This window comes from Ranitomeya variabilis, chromosome 5 (assembly GCF_051348905.1).
Source record: "Ranitomeya variabilis isolate aRanVar5 chromosome 5, aRanVar5.hap1, whole genome shotgun sequence".
Taxonomy (NCBI): domain Eukaryota; kingdom Metazoa; phylum Chordata; class Amphibia; order Anura; family Dendrobatidae; genus Ranitomeya; species Ranitomeya variabilis.
In genome coordinates, this window is record NC_135236.1 from 54,773,560 (window position 1) to 54,789,898 (window position 16,339).

A 16,339-nucleotide genomic window follows, 5' to 3' on the forward strand; every position below is an offset into this window, starting at 1 on the left:
ATTCGCCGTTAAGCCTGCGTCTCTCAGGTCATCAATCACCGCCTGTACCTTCCGGAGGTGAGCTTCCCAGTCCATGCTGTAAATTATGATGTTGTCTAGGTAGGCAGAAGCGTACTGCCTGTGGGGCCTCAAGACTCGATCCATCAATCTCTGGAACGTTGTTGGGGCTCCGTGAAGTCCAAACGGCATGTAGATATACTGGAACAGCCCTTCCGGTGTAGCAAATGCCGTCTTCTCTCTGGCCGCCTCGGCCAGAGGGATCTGCCAGTACTCCCTTTTTTAGATCCAGGGTCGTAATGTATCGGGCTTTACCAAGCCGGTCGATCAACTCATCGACCCGAGGCATAGGGTACGCATCAAATTTAGAAACCGCATTCAGTTTCCTAAAGTCATTGCAAAACCGTATAGAGCCATCCGGCTTAGGTATCAACACGATTGGACTGGACCAGGCGCTGTGCGACTCTTCAATGACTCCTAAGTCCAACATTGCCTTCACCTCCCGGGAGACGGCTTCACGGCGTGCTTCCGGAATCCGGTATGGCTTCACATGAACTGTGACACCAGGCTCTGTGACAATCTCATGTTTCACTAGCCTAGTCTGGCCAGGTTTTTCCGAGAAAAACTGTTGGTTCTGTAACAAAAACTGCTTAACCTCAGATTTTTGTCGTTCAGAGAGAGTCTCGGCAATCTGCACCTCCGGTACGGTCGGTGAGCAAACCGGACGGGGCAGATCCGCTGTTAGGGCAGCGCAGTCTTTCCAGGGTTTTATCAGATTCACATGATAAATCTGTTCTGGTTTTCTCTTACCAGGCTGGTGCACTTTATAGTTCACTTCACCAACTCGTTCCACAACCTCAAAGGGGCCCTGCCATTTCGCCAGAAATTTACTATCCACCGTAGGGATTAGGATCAACACCCTATCCCCGGGTGCAAACGTACGGACCTTGGCGCCTCTATCATAACTTAGCCTCTGGGCTCCCTGGGCCTGTAACATATGTTCCCTAACAATGGGCATGACAGCAGCAATGCGGTCCTGCATTTGCGTTACATGGTCTATCACCGTTTTAAAGGGAGTGACTTGACCTTCCCAGGTTTCTTTTGCGACGTCCAACAGTCCACGGGGACGACGGGCGTATAATAGCTCGAAAGGCGAGAATCCTGTGGAAGACTGGGGAACTTCCCTAATGGCAAACAGCAAATAGGGTAACAAGTAATCCCAGTTCTTCCCATCTTTGTCTATCGCCTTCCGGAGCATCTGTTTTAAGGTTTTATTGAACCGCTCAACCAACCCATCTGTTTGAGGGTGATAGACAGATGTACGCAACGGATCTGTTTGTAAGAGTCTGCAGAGCTCCTTCATTACCCTCGACATAAAGGGAGTCCCCTGGTCGGTGAGTATCTGTTTTGGAATTCCTACCTGACTAAACACTTGCACCAATTCTTTGGCGATCGTTTTGGTAGCAGTGTTACGCAAAGGGATGGCTTCCGGGTAGCGAGTGACATAGTCCATGATGACGAGGATATGTTGGTGCCCACGTGCGGACCGGGGAAGGGGCCCAACCAAATCCATCCCAATTCTCTCAAAAGGGACCCCAATGATAGGGAGGGGTACCAAAGGGCTACAGAACCGAGGTTTAGGTGCCGAGATTTGGCACTCTGGACAGGACTCACAATAGTTACGCACATCATTGTGTATTCCCGGCCACACAAAACAATGCGATATCCTTTCTGTGTTTTTTTTGTACCCCCAGATGTCCCCCCATTATATGTCCGTGGGCCAGGTCCAGTACCTTCCGCCGATAAGGTTTGGGTACCACTAACTGCTGCACAGTGTCTTCCCCTTTTTTTTCTACCTGGTAGAGTAAATCATTTTCAAGAACCATGTACGGGTATGCTAGCCTAGTGTCAGGTTCTACAGGTACCCCATCTATCATTTTTACATTTTTCCTAGCCTGAGTCAGGGTAGGATCTTTCATTTGTTCGCTGTGGAAGTCATCCAACTGGACTCCCAAATCGGGCAGGCAGGGTGCTGGATGGCTGTCTGCCTCCGCCCCTCGCTGAGTTTCCTCAGTTTCCTCAGTTTCCTCTGTTTCCCCCGCCATAACAGAGAAGGGGTACTGAGGGTTAGGATCAATAACCTCCCCAGCAACATCTTCCTGTGGGGTCTCGTCTAGGAACTCGGGACCTCCAGATGGCATGGGGGAAGGTTCACAGCTACGGTGAAGGAGCAACTGATTCTCCCATAACTGCCAGAAATGGGGGAAATCCCTGCCCAGGATTATATCATGTAACAATGCGGGAACGAGTCCCACTTTGTGTTGCACAAACCCATAGGGAGTGGAAATCGGTATGACCGCTGTTAGGTACAAGCAGGTGTCACCATGCACACACGTTACAGAAAATTTGTCAGACGAACCAGATGGAAGTGCCACCAGACTAGCTTTCACCAGAGTCACCACACTTCCAGAGTCTAGTAATGCCACAACATTTTTCCCACCAACCGATAATTCACACAGGTGTTTCGCTGTATCATTTTGACCCGCATTCACACTCACTAGCCGGGTCACCAAAGACATGCGTTTTTTAGAGTCTGTAACTTCGCACTGCATGGGTTCGGTGGTAACAGGACAGTTCGCAGAAACATGGCCCTTCTCATGGCAACGAAAACACCTAACAGGCCCCCTACTGAGACCACCGTCCCATAGTCTCGGTCTCGGAGTGCGAGCAGTCCCGGGTTCCTCCCCCACAGTTTTTGGCGATTTTCCTTCACCCGTAGTCGCTGGAACAGTCTTACCGGTTCCACGAGGAGAAGGCACAGACCGGGTGCTAGCGGTTTCGTCGGGAAGTCCTTCTGCCACGGAATAACGCTCGACCAACTCCACAAGTTGATCCGCTGTCGTGGGATTTCCTTGGCTTACCCACCTTTTCAGCGCTGGAGGTAGCACTCTCAGATACTTGTCCAGGACAACCCGCTGGATTATTTCTGGGGTTGTCAGTACCTCGGGTTGCAGCCATTTCTTTGTCAAGTAAATCAGGTTGAACATCTGAGACCGCGGCGGTTTATCTGGCTGGTATGTCCACTGATGTACCCTCTGTGCACGGACAGCCGTTGTCACACCTAGCCGGGCCAGGATCTCAACTTTCAGCTTCTCAAAGTCCTGAGCGACTTCCGGGTCTAAGTCATGGTAAGCTTTTTGGGCCTCGCCGGAGAGAAACGGAGCAATCAAATCGGCCCATCGTGCCTTCGGCCACTTCTCCCTCAACGCCGTCCGCTCAAACATTGTCAGGTATGCCTCGACGTAATCTTCTGCAGTCAGCTTTTGCCAGTATCGACTCACATGGATCCTTCTGGACTCTACTTCCGGGTCCACCTCAGGCATGCTCACCAGGCGCTGCGCCACCTGTTGGAGAAGGTGGCGGTCTGCAGCCGTCATGTCCACTAACTCCTTCAGCTGTGCGGCCATCAAGCGATTAGCTTCATGCTGTGCGGCAGTGGCCTGCTGCTGTATGGCAGTGGACTGTACTAGGGCTTTCACAACGTCTTCCATACTGTCGCCTGTGCCACGCGATGCCCGCGTTCTCCACCACAATGTAACAGAACACTCCGGGATCGCCTTTGCTGGGGTCAAAGGTCACGTGGTTTGTGCATTGAACTCTGAGGCGACAGCAGGTTTCCAAGATGACTGACCTCAGGTCAGATTTATTAACGTGAAAGCAACATAGGAAAAAACAAAACATAAAAATAAATCCTAGCCTGTCCGGCACTAACTAAACAAATAAGCTGCTATCTAACAACTGGGGGGGCTTCTCCCACCCAGCTAACAACACACAGTCCTTGAGCACCGCTCTCACTCACGTTTGTCTCACACAGACAGGCAATCTGTGTGCCCCAGGCTGACGCTGAAAACCCCCAGCTGGTCATCCTTTATTCCTACACTTATTAACCCCTGAGTATCCTGAAAATACTGAGCGGCCTAATTCACATAGGACAAGTACCTGGGCGAGATATACCTGCCCCCGACTACCAGACCGACCTGACTCTTACAACCCCTAACACCTCTGCCATGTTGCCCCCTGCAGCTCATGTGAGAACCATCACCGCCGCTGTGTGCTGGGAATGCCTGAACCAAACGGTCTACAAGAGTTGCTTGTTTGGTAGCCAATATTTGCTCAAGGTTCTCATGTCGCATGATATTTTGTAATTTCTCTTTGTAGCGTGGATCCAGGAGGCAGGCCAACCAGTAATCGTCATCGGTCATCATTTTTATAATGCGGGGGTCCCTTTTTAGGATACGCAAGGCATAATCAGCCATGTGGGCCAATGTTCCAGGTGTCAATTCACTGCTTGTGGTGGGTTGAGGAGCACTTTCTTGCAAATCAACATCACTTGTGTCCCGCAAAAACCCTGTACCTGACCTTGCAACGCTACCAGTTTCTATTGCCCCCTGAGAAGCATCCTCCTCCCATAAATATTCATCCCCATCACCCTCCTCCTCCTCCTCTTCGTCTGCCACCTCGTCCAGGAGAGTTCCCTGAGCGGACAATGGCTGACTGTCATCAAGGCTTTCCTCATCCTCGGCTGCAGACGCCTGCTCCTTAATGTGCGTCAAACTTTGCATCAGCAGACGCATTAGTGGGATGCCCATGCTTATGATGGCATCGCCTGAACTTACCAGCCGTGTGCATTCCTCAAAACACTGAAGGACTTGACAGAGGTCTTGTAGCTTCGACCACTGCACACCTGACAACTCCATGTCTGCCATCCAACTTCCTGCCCGTGTATGTGTATCCTCCCACAAATACATTACAGCACGCCTCTGTTCGCACAGCCTCTGAAGCATGTGCAGTGTGGAGTTCCACCTTGTTGCAACGTCGATTATTAGGCGGTGCTGGGGAAGCTTCAGCGATCGCTGATGGTTCTGCATACGGCTGGAGTGTACGGGCGACCAGCGGATGTGCGAGCAAAGTCTTCGCACCTTCAGGAGCAGGGGTGGTAACCCTGGATAACTTTTCAGGAAGCACTGCACCACCAGGTTCAAGGTGTGAGCCAGGCAAGGTATGTGTTTCAGTTCTGAAAGGGCTATGGCAGCCATAAAATTCTTTCCGTTATCACTGACTACCTTGCCTGCCTCAAGATGTACACTGCCCAGCCATGACTGAGTTTCTTGCTGCAAGTACTCTGCCAGTACTTCCGCGGTGTGTCTGTTGTCGCCCAAACACTTCATTTCCAACACAGCCTGCTGACGCTTACCACTAGCTGTTCCATAATGGGACACCTTGTGTGCAACACTGGCAGCTGCGGATGGAGTGGTAGAGCAGCGCCCCAGAGTCCTGGTTGCTGCTGTAATGTCATTCTTCCACCAGGGGGAGTGATATTACGTCTGATGGCACTAAAGGAGTTCACCTTGCCAGGTATCACAAGTCACACACTACACTTCACACTCCGGTCCACCAGGGGGAGCTTTGCTCCTATCTATTAGGGCACTCCTCACAATAGGGTAAAACTGGTGGGTTGGATAGGAAGTTAGTCAGAAGCAGACTGGGCTTCACCCAGGCAAGACCTGTCAGGCAGACAGGGGGAAAGGAGGAACATCTGAGCTGCATACAGAGGGTCCCTGTCAGGGTTGGGATCCTGACAGAGGCCTAGCACGAGACAGAAAGACACGGAGCTGCGCCTGCACCCCACGCGGCAGCATCCTAAAAAGGACAAGAAAGGAATTGTATTGTGGAGAGTGAGAAACAAAGTCACAGCACAAGGAGATAATACCAGGAGGAGTCCTGTCCCAAGATCGGCAGCCTCCTTCTGAGGCACGTAGCCGGTGGCCAGAACACCGAGGGAGTAATAGACTTTACGCTTTACTTCAGAGACCGGCAGGACAGTCAATTCCAAGTTGGCTGCCAGACCTTAATACCTAAGAAGACACGGTGGCAAATTGTGGGGGACGGGGCATCTCTAGGGTCCCTACAAACAAGCCCCAGGCTATCCCAGTCATACGGGTTGTCCTATCCATACCATCTGGGGGACAGAGAGAGAGAGAACATCAGAAACATCCACGAAAGTTGTGAGGACTATCCCTTGGTGCTCAGCAGGGAAGTACTACAACACACAGGCGCTAGTAGGAAGGCTACTGATTTCTACCCGGTTAAGAGAACTCTGGATATGCCTTCGGACCAGCCGGACTCTGCCTGCCCTGTGAACGGTACTCTGGACTGTGGATGCTGAAGTCTTCAGTAAAAGGTAAAGAGACTGCAACCTTTGAGTCCTCATTATTCATTGCGCCTTACATCGTCCACCATCACCACTTACACATCTGGGAAGCCCTGGGGACATACTTCACCTGTGGGAAGGTATACCATCTAGCTGCCACTCCATCACCCCAGCAGCGTCGGTCACCCTGACCGAATACCACAGGTGGCGTCATGAACCATTCCCTTATTTATAAACTCTTTTACTGGACGTCCCTCAAAGGGCCACGGACCGGTTCAGGCCACCGTGACATCCCCAGAACCGAGAGACAGACCTGGTACCGAGTACCCCATTGCCCTTAACGTGGGGGCGATCCATCTTTGGCGTCACGAACAGGATCTACTTAAGCCCGAGAATCGGGTCATGTGTGCCTAAGAACTGTGTCAGAACTGTATTGGAACTGTGATTTGCCTAAAGACTGTATTGCCATTTGCCGCCAAAATTCCCGCCAAAACTGCTGCCATTATAGCGCCATGAGGAGTACAGGAGAAGAAGAAGGGCGTGCCATGGGAGGAGACAACCAAAGTGGCGCCAAAAGTGACGACCACCCCCTCCGACTACTGCTGCGAGATGACGAAGTGCCCAGAAGTCAAGAAGGAGCTCGACCCCCAGAAAATGGAGGAGCAGTGTGCATGTGCAGCCGCCGACCTCGAGGCAGTGAGGGTGACCAGCGAGTACCTGAACGACGATGGAGTGATCCAGGACTGTCCCTGCCGACCGGAGGTGGACCCGAACCTGCCGCAGCTGGAGAATCCGGACTCCTTGGATCCGACGGTGGAGGAGCCGAGTCCCCCACTCCAGGATGTGGAGACGACAGCAGCGAGGACATGGAAGTCGGAACTGTGCAGGAAGACCGCATTGAAAGAACTGTGGTCCGAGCAGCGGCAGATTCCAGTGTCCTCATCAGCGGAGCGGATCGGCATCGGTGGAACCACATCAGACTCAGGTACGGGAAATGCCCCTGCCCCACCGACCGATCCTGCTCCGGTGACCACTCCCCGCCCCGACTGTGACCAACCATCTGCTGCCGAATTAGTTGTGACACCTCTGGGTACGATGGAAGGGATACTGCCCCCGTTACCGACATCTATGGGCGAGCCATTAGACTTGAGCTCTGAGGGGGTGATCTTCAAATGGGATGCCCCAAAGACTAGACCGGACGGGTCCAAGCAGGAGGGGACCTACATTGCCATGCTCACCTGGGAGCAGTATAAACAATGTCTAATTTCACACTGGAAACATTGAAAGGAAACAGAAAAAAATGACCCACCTAAAGTACAGAAGCTAACGACCAAACGCGGTAATCAGAACTCGGTGAAACACGGAACGGTATTAGCCTTTCACCCGAAAAGGGGTTGGCGCTTTATACAAGAGCCGGGACTACCGACTGAAGTCTTTGTTACCAGTTATGACGTGGAGGTCCAATTCCGCGACGGTTATCGGAACCGGATCTTATGCAGAGGGGACCAGGTGACCTACACTCGCCATCGGAGTGAACAAGGTTGGTGCGCTCGGAACGTTAAGCGATGTGAACCTACTGTAGCGCCACCTGCCATCCTGACTAAGACTAACTCTGAGCTGACAAATCCTAACACTACCACCACTGTGTGCATTATTGCCGCTACTGAACTTGCTACCAAAACTGACATTCGAATCCAGACTCCTAGTGACTTGACCACACCTGAGAGACGAACCAATGACATTGACACCGCATCAGACAAGAGCACGGAACCAAAGCTTCCCCGGTCAAGAAGTGTTCATTACCGACTGATGTCTTGCAACCTACTATGAGAATAAACCTCGGAAACCTGAAATTGTAAATAGTTACCTGTTTATGTTCTCTTTGCTGCTTTAAAACCCATCTAGGGTTAATACGTAAAGGGGTCCCTTTGTTTACCCGGGATCCCTACTGTTTCCAGTTTTGCACAAAAGTTCATCACTGTTTTACCAAAGAACATTGGAATCATGGACGGTGAATGATTCACAAACTGCTTCTGTAAATAGTTTGCACCTTCTTAAAGGTGCTCTCTACTGGTTTTACATAGGAGGCTTTTACAGAGACTGCCTCTTAACAGGAACTGCTGTTAAATTATGCTGTAAAAATAACTGCTTTGCTTCACAGACCTGAAGAAAAACCCGTTGGTGCGGCAGAATTTCTGGTCAGGATTACACGTCTTGTAGCCCACCCAAGACCAATGTTTGGGGGTTCGTAATAGGTCCCTCAGATCACGTCATACCGCTTTAAATAAAACTTGAAAATTAATGATGTGATTATTTGCACTACCTCTGAAAAGACTTGGAGTTTCCTCTTAAAGGGAATGTCTAAAAGTGAAAATGTTGCTTTAAGAAGTTGGATAGCGATAGTGTTTTACATGGTGATAGTATGTAGTTAGAAAACTAGTGATAAGAAATGTTTGAAAATATTGAGAGTAAAATGTTTAATGATGTACTTTAAATAAAATTGAGGACGGAAGGAAATTGGAAGAAAGATACAGTCCAGCCTGTAGTGGGGGTGAGGCCTGTTCTGCATTTCAATAAGTGAACCCGTAGGGGTTAGTGAGTCCTCTAGAGAGGCATAGATAGATAGTTAATAGACTTTGCACTTAAAGAAAATGTTAAATTATTGTTATATGATAGCACTTAGTAGGTAGAATACCTGTATGGGTAATTGGTTCTATAGATAGATAACAACTGTTTTCAATCTGCCTTTTGCACAATGTAAATATGTTCTTGTTTGTAACGTTCAAGCGTCCTCACCTCCCATAAAGGGAAGCACTGTTAAATTAATTTGTTTTATAGCATGTCAAAATTTTGTATGTCTTTTGCTAACATGTATTGTTGTTCTTCTTTTCCCAGTCCCGGAGTACTGGATTTAACAGGGGGGGGTGCAGCGCCCCAGAGTCCTGGTTGCTGCAGTAATGTCATTCTTCCACCAGGGGGAGTGATATTACGTCTGATGGCACTAAAGGAGTTCACCTTGCCAGGTATCACAAGTCACACACTACACTTCACACTCCAGTCCACCAGGGGGAGCCTTGCTCCTATCTATTAGGTCACTCCTCACAATAGGGTAAAACTGGTGGGTTGGATAGGAAGATAGTCAGAAGCAGACTGGGCTTCGCCCAGGCAAGACCTTTCAGGCAGACAGGGGGAAAGGAGGAACATCTGAGCTGCAGACAGAGGGTCCCTGTCAGGGTTGGGATCCTGACAGAGGCCTAGCATGAGACAGAAAGACACGGAGCTGCGCCTGCACCCCATGCGGCAGCATCCTAAGAAAGGACAAGAAAGGAATTGTATTGTGGAGAGTGAGAAACAAAGTCACAGCACAAGGAGATAATACCAGGAGGAGTCCTGCCCCAAGATTGGCAGCCTCCTTCTGAGGCGCATAGCCGGTGGCCGGGAGGGAGTAATAGACTCTACGCTTTACTTCAGAGACCGGCAAGACAGTCAATTCCAAGTTGGCTGCCCAGCCTTAATACCTAAGAATACATGGTGGCAAATTGTGGGGGTCGGGGCGTCTCTAGGGTCCCTACAAACAAGGCTATCCCAGCCATACCGGTTGTCCTATCCATACCATCTGGGGGACAGAGAGAGAGAGAACATCAGAAACATCCACGAAAGTTGTGAGGACTATCCCATGGTGCTCAGCAGGGAAGTACTACAACACACAGGAGCTAGTAGGAAGGCTACTGATTTCCACCTGGTTAAGAGAACTCTGGATATACCTTCGGACCAGCTGGACTCTGCCTGCCCTGTGAACAGTACTCTGGACTGTGGATGCTGAAGTCTTCAGTAAAAGGTAAAGAGACTGCAACCTTTGTGTCCTCGTTATTCATTGCGCCTTACATCGTCCACCATCACCACTTACACATCTGGGAAGCCCTGGGGACATACTTCACCTGTGGGAAGGTATACCATCTAGCTGCCACTCCATCACCCCAGCGGACCCCAAGCAGCGTCGGTCACCCTGACCGAATACCACAGGTGGCGTCACGAACCATTCCCTTATTTATAAACTCTTTTACTGGATGTCCCTCAAAGGGCCATGGACCGGGTCGGACAACCGTGACATCCCCAGAACCGAGAGACGGACCCGGTACCCCATTGCCATTAACGTGGGGGCAATCCAGTAGGCTTTCGTTTCTGGAGGAGGAGGAGGAGGGGTGTCAAATGCCTACTTCCAACTGTTTCCTAGACCGTGGGCTAGGCAGAACTGTCCCACTATGGCTGTCCCCTGTGGACCCTGCACCCCCACATTAACCCAGTGCGCCGTGATGGACACGTAACGTCCCTGGCCATGCCTACTGGTCCACGAATCTGTTGTGAGATGCACCTTTCTACTGACTGCCTGAGTGCATGGACAATGCGGTCTTTGACATGCTGGTGGAGGGCTGGGATGGCTTTTCTCGCAAAGAAGTGTCGACTGGGTAGGTCATAGCATGGTACTGCATAGGCCATCAGGGCTTTGAAAGCTTCGCTTTCAACCAACCGGTAGGGCATCATCTCAAACGAGATTAGTCTAGCAATGTGGGCATTCAAACCCTGGGTACGCGGATGAGAGGATGAGTACTTCCTTTTCCTTACAAGAGTCTCTTGTAGGGTGAGCTGGACAGGAGAGCTGCATATGGTGGAACTAGCGGGGGTGGTGGTGGACATGGCAGATTGAGAGAGGGTTGGTGATGGTATTCTTGATGTTGGCCTACTGTTGTGAATTCTGCTCTTGGGTTCCCTCCGGTGGTTATAAGTGGTAGCGCTGCTGTCTCTGGATTGCAGCATTCATCAGGTGGGTCCACTTTTTGCAAATTCTGACTGGGCTATTTAGTCTTGCTAGACCCTTTAGTCAGTGCCAGTTGTCCATTGTTCCTGGAGGATTCACATCCCTGCCTGGTCTCTCCTGCTTTGCTGTTCATTTCAACAAAGATAAGTTCTGGCCTTGATTTTTGCTGTCCACATGCTGTGGGCCTTATTGTTCAGTTCTTTTCCATGTTTTTGTCTTGTCCAGCTTGGTCTGTATAAGGATTTGTTTAGCCAAGCTGGTATCTCTGGAGATGCAGATATACCCTCCATATCTTTAGTTAGATGTGGAGATTTTGTATTTTCTGTGGTGGATATTTTCTAGTGTTTTAATACTGACCGCATAGCACTCTGTCCTATCCTTTCTATTTAGCTAGAAGTGGCCTCCTTTGCTAAATTCTGATTTCAGTCTGTGTATGTTTTTTCCCTCTCCTCTCACAGTCAATATTTGTGGGGGGCTGTCTATCCTTTGGGGATTTTCTCTGAGGCAAGATAGTTTTCCCTTTTCTATCTCTAGGGGTAATTAGTCCGCCGGCTGTTTTGAGATGTCTAGGGAGTGAAAGGTACATTCCACGGCTACTTCTAGTTGTGGTGTTAAGTTCAGGGTCTGCGGTCAGTACAGGTACCACCTTCTCCAGAGTATGTCTCATGCTGCTCTTAGGCCACCAGATCATAACTGTACAACTGGCCAACAATGAGTTAACCGCATCTCAGAAGAAGGGAAGGAAAGTGCTGAGCCATTTTTTTTTCTGTAGTCTGTTGTGGTTTTTTTTCCCTCTTTAGCTCTGGGTGGCTCAGGAGTTTGGCGCTGGCATGGATGTTCAGGGATTGGCTTCTCGTGTGGATCAACTTGCTGCTAGAGTACAGAGTATTTCCGATTATATCGTTCAGACTCCGGTTTTAGAGCCTAGAATTCCAACTCCTGATTTGTTTTTTGGGGACAGGTCCAAATTTTTGAGCTTTAAAAATAACTGTAAACTGTTTTTTGCTCTGAAACCCCGTTCCTCTGGTGATCCCATCCAGCAGGTTAAAATGGTCATATCTCTGCTACGTGGTGACCCCCAGGATTGGGCATTTGCCCTGGAACCTGGGAATCCGTCCTTGCTTAATGTAGACACCTTTTTCCAGGCGCTTGGGTTATTGTATGATGAACCTAATTCAGTGGATCATGCTGAGAAGACCTTGTTGGCCCTGTGTCAGGGTCAGGAAGCGGCAGAATCATATTGCCAGAAATTTAGAAAATGGTCTGTGCTGACTAAATGGAATGAGGATGCCTTGGCGGCAATTTTCAGAAAGGGTCTTTCTGAACCCGTTAAAGATGTTATGGTGGGGTTCCCCACGCCTGCTGGTCTGAGTGATTCTATGTCTCTGGCCATTCAGATTGATCGGCGCTTGCGCGAGCGCAGAGTTGTGCACACTATGGCATTGTCTTCCGAGCGGAGTCCTGAGCCTATGCAGTGTGATAGGATTGTGTCTAGAGCTGAACGACAAGGATTCAGACGTCAGAATAGGTTGTGTTTTTACTGCGGCGATTCTGCTCATGTTATTTCTGATTGCCCTAAGCGTACCAAGAGAATCGCTAGTTCTGTTACCATCAGTACTGTACAACCTAAATTTCTGTTATCTGTGACCCTGATCTGCTCATTATCATCATTTTCTGTCATGGCATTTGTGGATTCAGGCGCCGCTCTAAACTTAATGGACTTAGAATTTGCCAGACGTTGTGGTTTCCCCTTGCAGCCTTTGCAGAGTCCTATTCCTTTGAGGGGCATTGATGCTACACCGTTGGCTAAAAATAAACCTCAGTTTTGGACACAGCTGACCATGTGCATGGCACCAGCCCATCATGAAGATTGTCGTTTTCTGGTGTTGCATAATTTGCATGATGCTATTGTGCTGGGTTTCCCATGGTTACAGGTGCATAATCCGGTATTAGATTGGAAATCTATGTCTGTGACTAGTTGGGGTTGTCAGGGGGTTCATGGTGACGTTCCTTTGATGTCAATTGCCTCCTCCCCCTCTTCTGAAATTCCTGAGTTTTTGTCAGATTTCCAGGATGTATTCAAGGAGCCCAAGTCCAGTTCCCTTCCACCGCATAGGGACTGTGATTGTGCTATTGACTTGATTCCAGGCTGTAAGTTCTGTTGTGAAATTGGATTCTGGGCTCCCCCGGTGGCCACTTGTGGAATTGTACTTGTGTGCATCATCCCCTCTGTTCACCTGCTCCTATCAGGATGTGGGAGTCGCTATATAACCTTGCTCCTCTGTCAGTTTCATGCCGGTCAACAATGTAATCAGAAGCCTTTCTGTGCATGTTCCTGCTACTAGACAACTCCCAGCTAAGTTGGACTTTTGTCCTTGTGTGTTTTTGCATTTTGTTCCTGTTCACAGCTGCTGTTTCGTTACTGTGTCTGGAAAGCTCTTGTGAGCGGAAATTGCCACTCTGGTGTTATGAGTTAATGCTAGAGTCTTAAAGTAATTTCTGGATGGTGTTTTGATAGGGTTTTCTGCTGACCATGAAAGTGCCCTTTCTGTCTTCTTTCTATCTAGTAAGCGGACCTCGATTTTTGCTAAACCTATTTTCATACTACGTTTGTCATTTCATCTAAAATCACCGCCAATATATGTGGGGGCCTCTGTCTGCCTTTTGGGAAAATTTCTCTAGAGGTGAGCCAGGACTGTCTTTTCCTCTGCTAGGATTAGGTAGTTCTCCGGCTGGCGCTGGGCATCTAGGGATAAAAAAACGTAGGCATGCTACCCGGCCACTTCTAGTTGTGCGGCAGGTTTAGTTCATGGTCAGTATAGTTTCCATCTTCCAAGAGCTAGTTCTCATATATGCTGGGCTATGTTCTCTCGCCATTGAGAATCATGACAGTTTGACCGGCCCAAAAAAAAGGGTTAAATTACTGGCTGAGAAAGGAGAGAAAAAAGAAGTCTGCTACAATTTTTTTTTTTTTCCTCTAGTTCTGAGTGTGCTCTTAATTGAATCACTTGCTAGTCTGCCTATACTGCAGCCTTCCTCTCTTTCTCTCCTTCTTATCCTTGAATGGCTCTGTGTTCACCTGTTTCAAATGGATCTTCAGAGTGTAGCTACAGGTTTGAATAATCTCGCCACAAAGGTACAAAATTTGCAAGATTTCGTTGTTCATGCACCTATGTCTGAGCCTAGAATTCCTTTGCCTGAATTCTTCTCGGGGAATAGATCTCACTTTCAAAATTTTAAAAATAATTGCAAATTGTTTTTGTCCCTGAAGTCTCGCTCTGCCGGAGACCCTGCACAGCAGGTCAGGATTGTAATTTCCTTGCTCCGGGGCGACCCTCAAGACTGGGCTTTTGCATTGGCACCAGGGGATCCTGCGTTGCTCAATGTGGATGCGTTTTTTCTGGCCTTGGGGTTGCTTTATGAGGAACCTCATTTAGAGCTTCAGGCGGAAAAGGCCTTGATGTCCTTGTCTCAGGGGCAAGATGAAGCTGAAATATACTGCCAAAAATTCCGCAAATGGTCTGTGCTTACTCAGTGGAATGAGTGCGCCCTGGCGGCGATTTTCAGAGAAGGTCTCTCTGATGCCATTAAGGATGTTATGGTGGGGTTCCCTGTGCCTGCGAGTCTGAATGAGTCCATGACGATGGCTATTCAGATCGATAGGCGTCTGCGGGAGCGCAAACCTGTGCACCATTTGGCGGTGTCTACTGAGAAAACGCCAGAAAATATGCAATGTGATAGAATTCTGTCCAGAAGCGAGCGGCAGAATTTTAGACGAAAAAATGGGTTGTGCTTCTATTGTGGTGATTCAACTCATGTTATATCAGCATGCTTTAAGCGTACTAAGAAGCCTGACAAGTCTGTTTCAATTAGCACTTTACAGTCTAAGTTTATTCTATCTGTGACCCTGATTTGTTCTTTGTCATCTATTACCGCGGACGCCTATGTCGACTCTGGCGCTGCTTTGAGTCTTATGGATTGGTCCTTTGCCAAACGCTGTGGGTATGATTTGGAGCCATTGGAGGCTCCGATACCTCTGAAAGGGATTGACTCCACCCCATTGGCTAGTAATAAACCACAATACTGGACACAAGTGACTATGCGTGTTAATCCGGATCACCAGGAGGTTATTCGCTTTCTGGTGCTGTATAATCTACATGATGTTTTGGTGCTGGGATTGCCATGGCTGCAATCTCATAACCCAGTCCTCGACTGGAGAGCTATGTCTGTGTTAAGCTGGGGATGTAAAGGAACTCATGGGGACGTACCTTTGGTTTCCATTTCATCATCTATTCCCTCTGAGATTCCTGAATTCTTGTCTGACTTTCGTGACGTTTTTGAAGAACCCAAGGTTGGTTCACTACCTCCGCACCGGGAGTGCGATTGTGCCATAGACTTGATCCCGGGTAGTAAATACCCTAAGGGTCGTTTATTTAATCTGTCTGTGCCTGAACACGCGGCTATGCGAGAATATATAAAGGAGTCCTTGGAAAAGGGACATATTCGTCCTTCGTCATCTCCCTTAGGAGCCGGTTTTTTCTTTGTGTCTAAGAAAGACGGCTCTTTGAGGCCGTGTATTGATTATCGACTTTTGAATAAAATCACGGTTAAATATCAATATCCGTTACCACTGCTTACTGATTTGTTTGCTCGTATAAAGGGGGCCAAGTGGTTCTCTAAGATTGATCTCCGTGGGGCGTATAATTTGGTGCGAATCAAGCAGGGGGATGAGTGGAAAACCGCATTTAATACGCCCGAGGGCCATTTTGAGTATTTGGTGATGCCTTTTGGTCTTTCAAATGCCCCTTCAGTCTTCCAGTCCTTTATGCATGACATTTTCCGCGATTATTTGGACAAATTTATGATTGTGTATCTGGATGATATTCTGATTTTTTCGGATGACTGGGACTCTCATGTCCAGCAGGTCAGGAGGGTTTTTCAGGTTTTGCGGTCTAATTCCTTGTGTGTGAAGGGTTCTAAGTGTGTTTTTGGGGTTCAAAAGATTTCCTTCTTGGGATACATTTTTTCCCCCTCTTCCATCGAGATGGATCCTGTCAAGGTTCAGGCTATTGGTGATTGGACGCAACCCTCTTCTCTTAAGAGTCTTCAGAAATTTTTGGGCTTTGCTAACTTTTATCGTCGATTTATTGCTGGTTTTTCTGATGTTGTAAAACCATTGACTGATTTGACTAAGAAGGGTGCTGATGTTGCTGATTGGTCCCCTGATGCTGTGGAGGCCTTTCGGGAGCTCAAGCGCCGCTTTTCTTCCGCCCCAGTGTTGCGTCAGCCTGATGTTGCTCTTCCTTTTCAGGTTG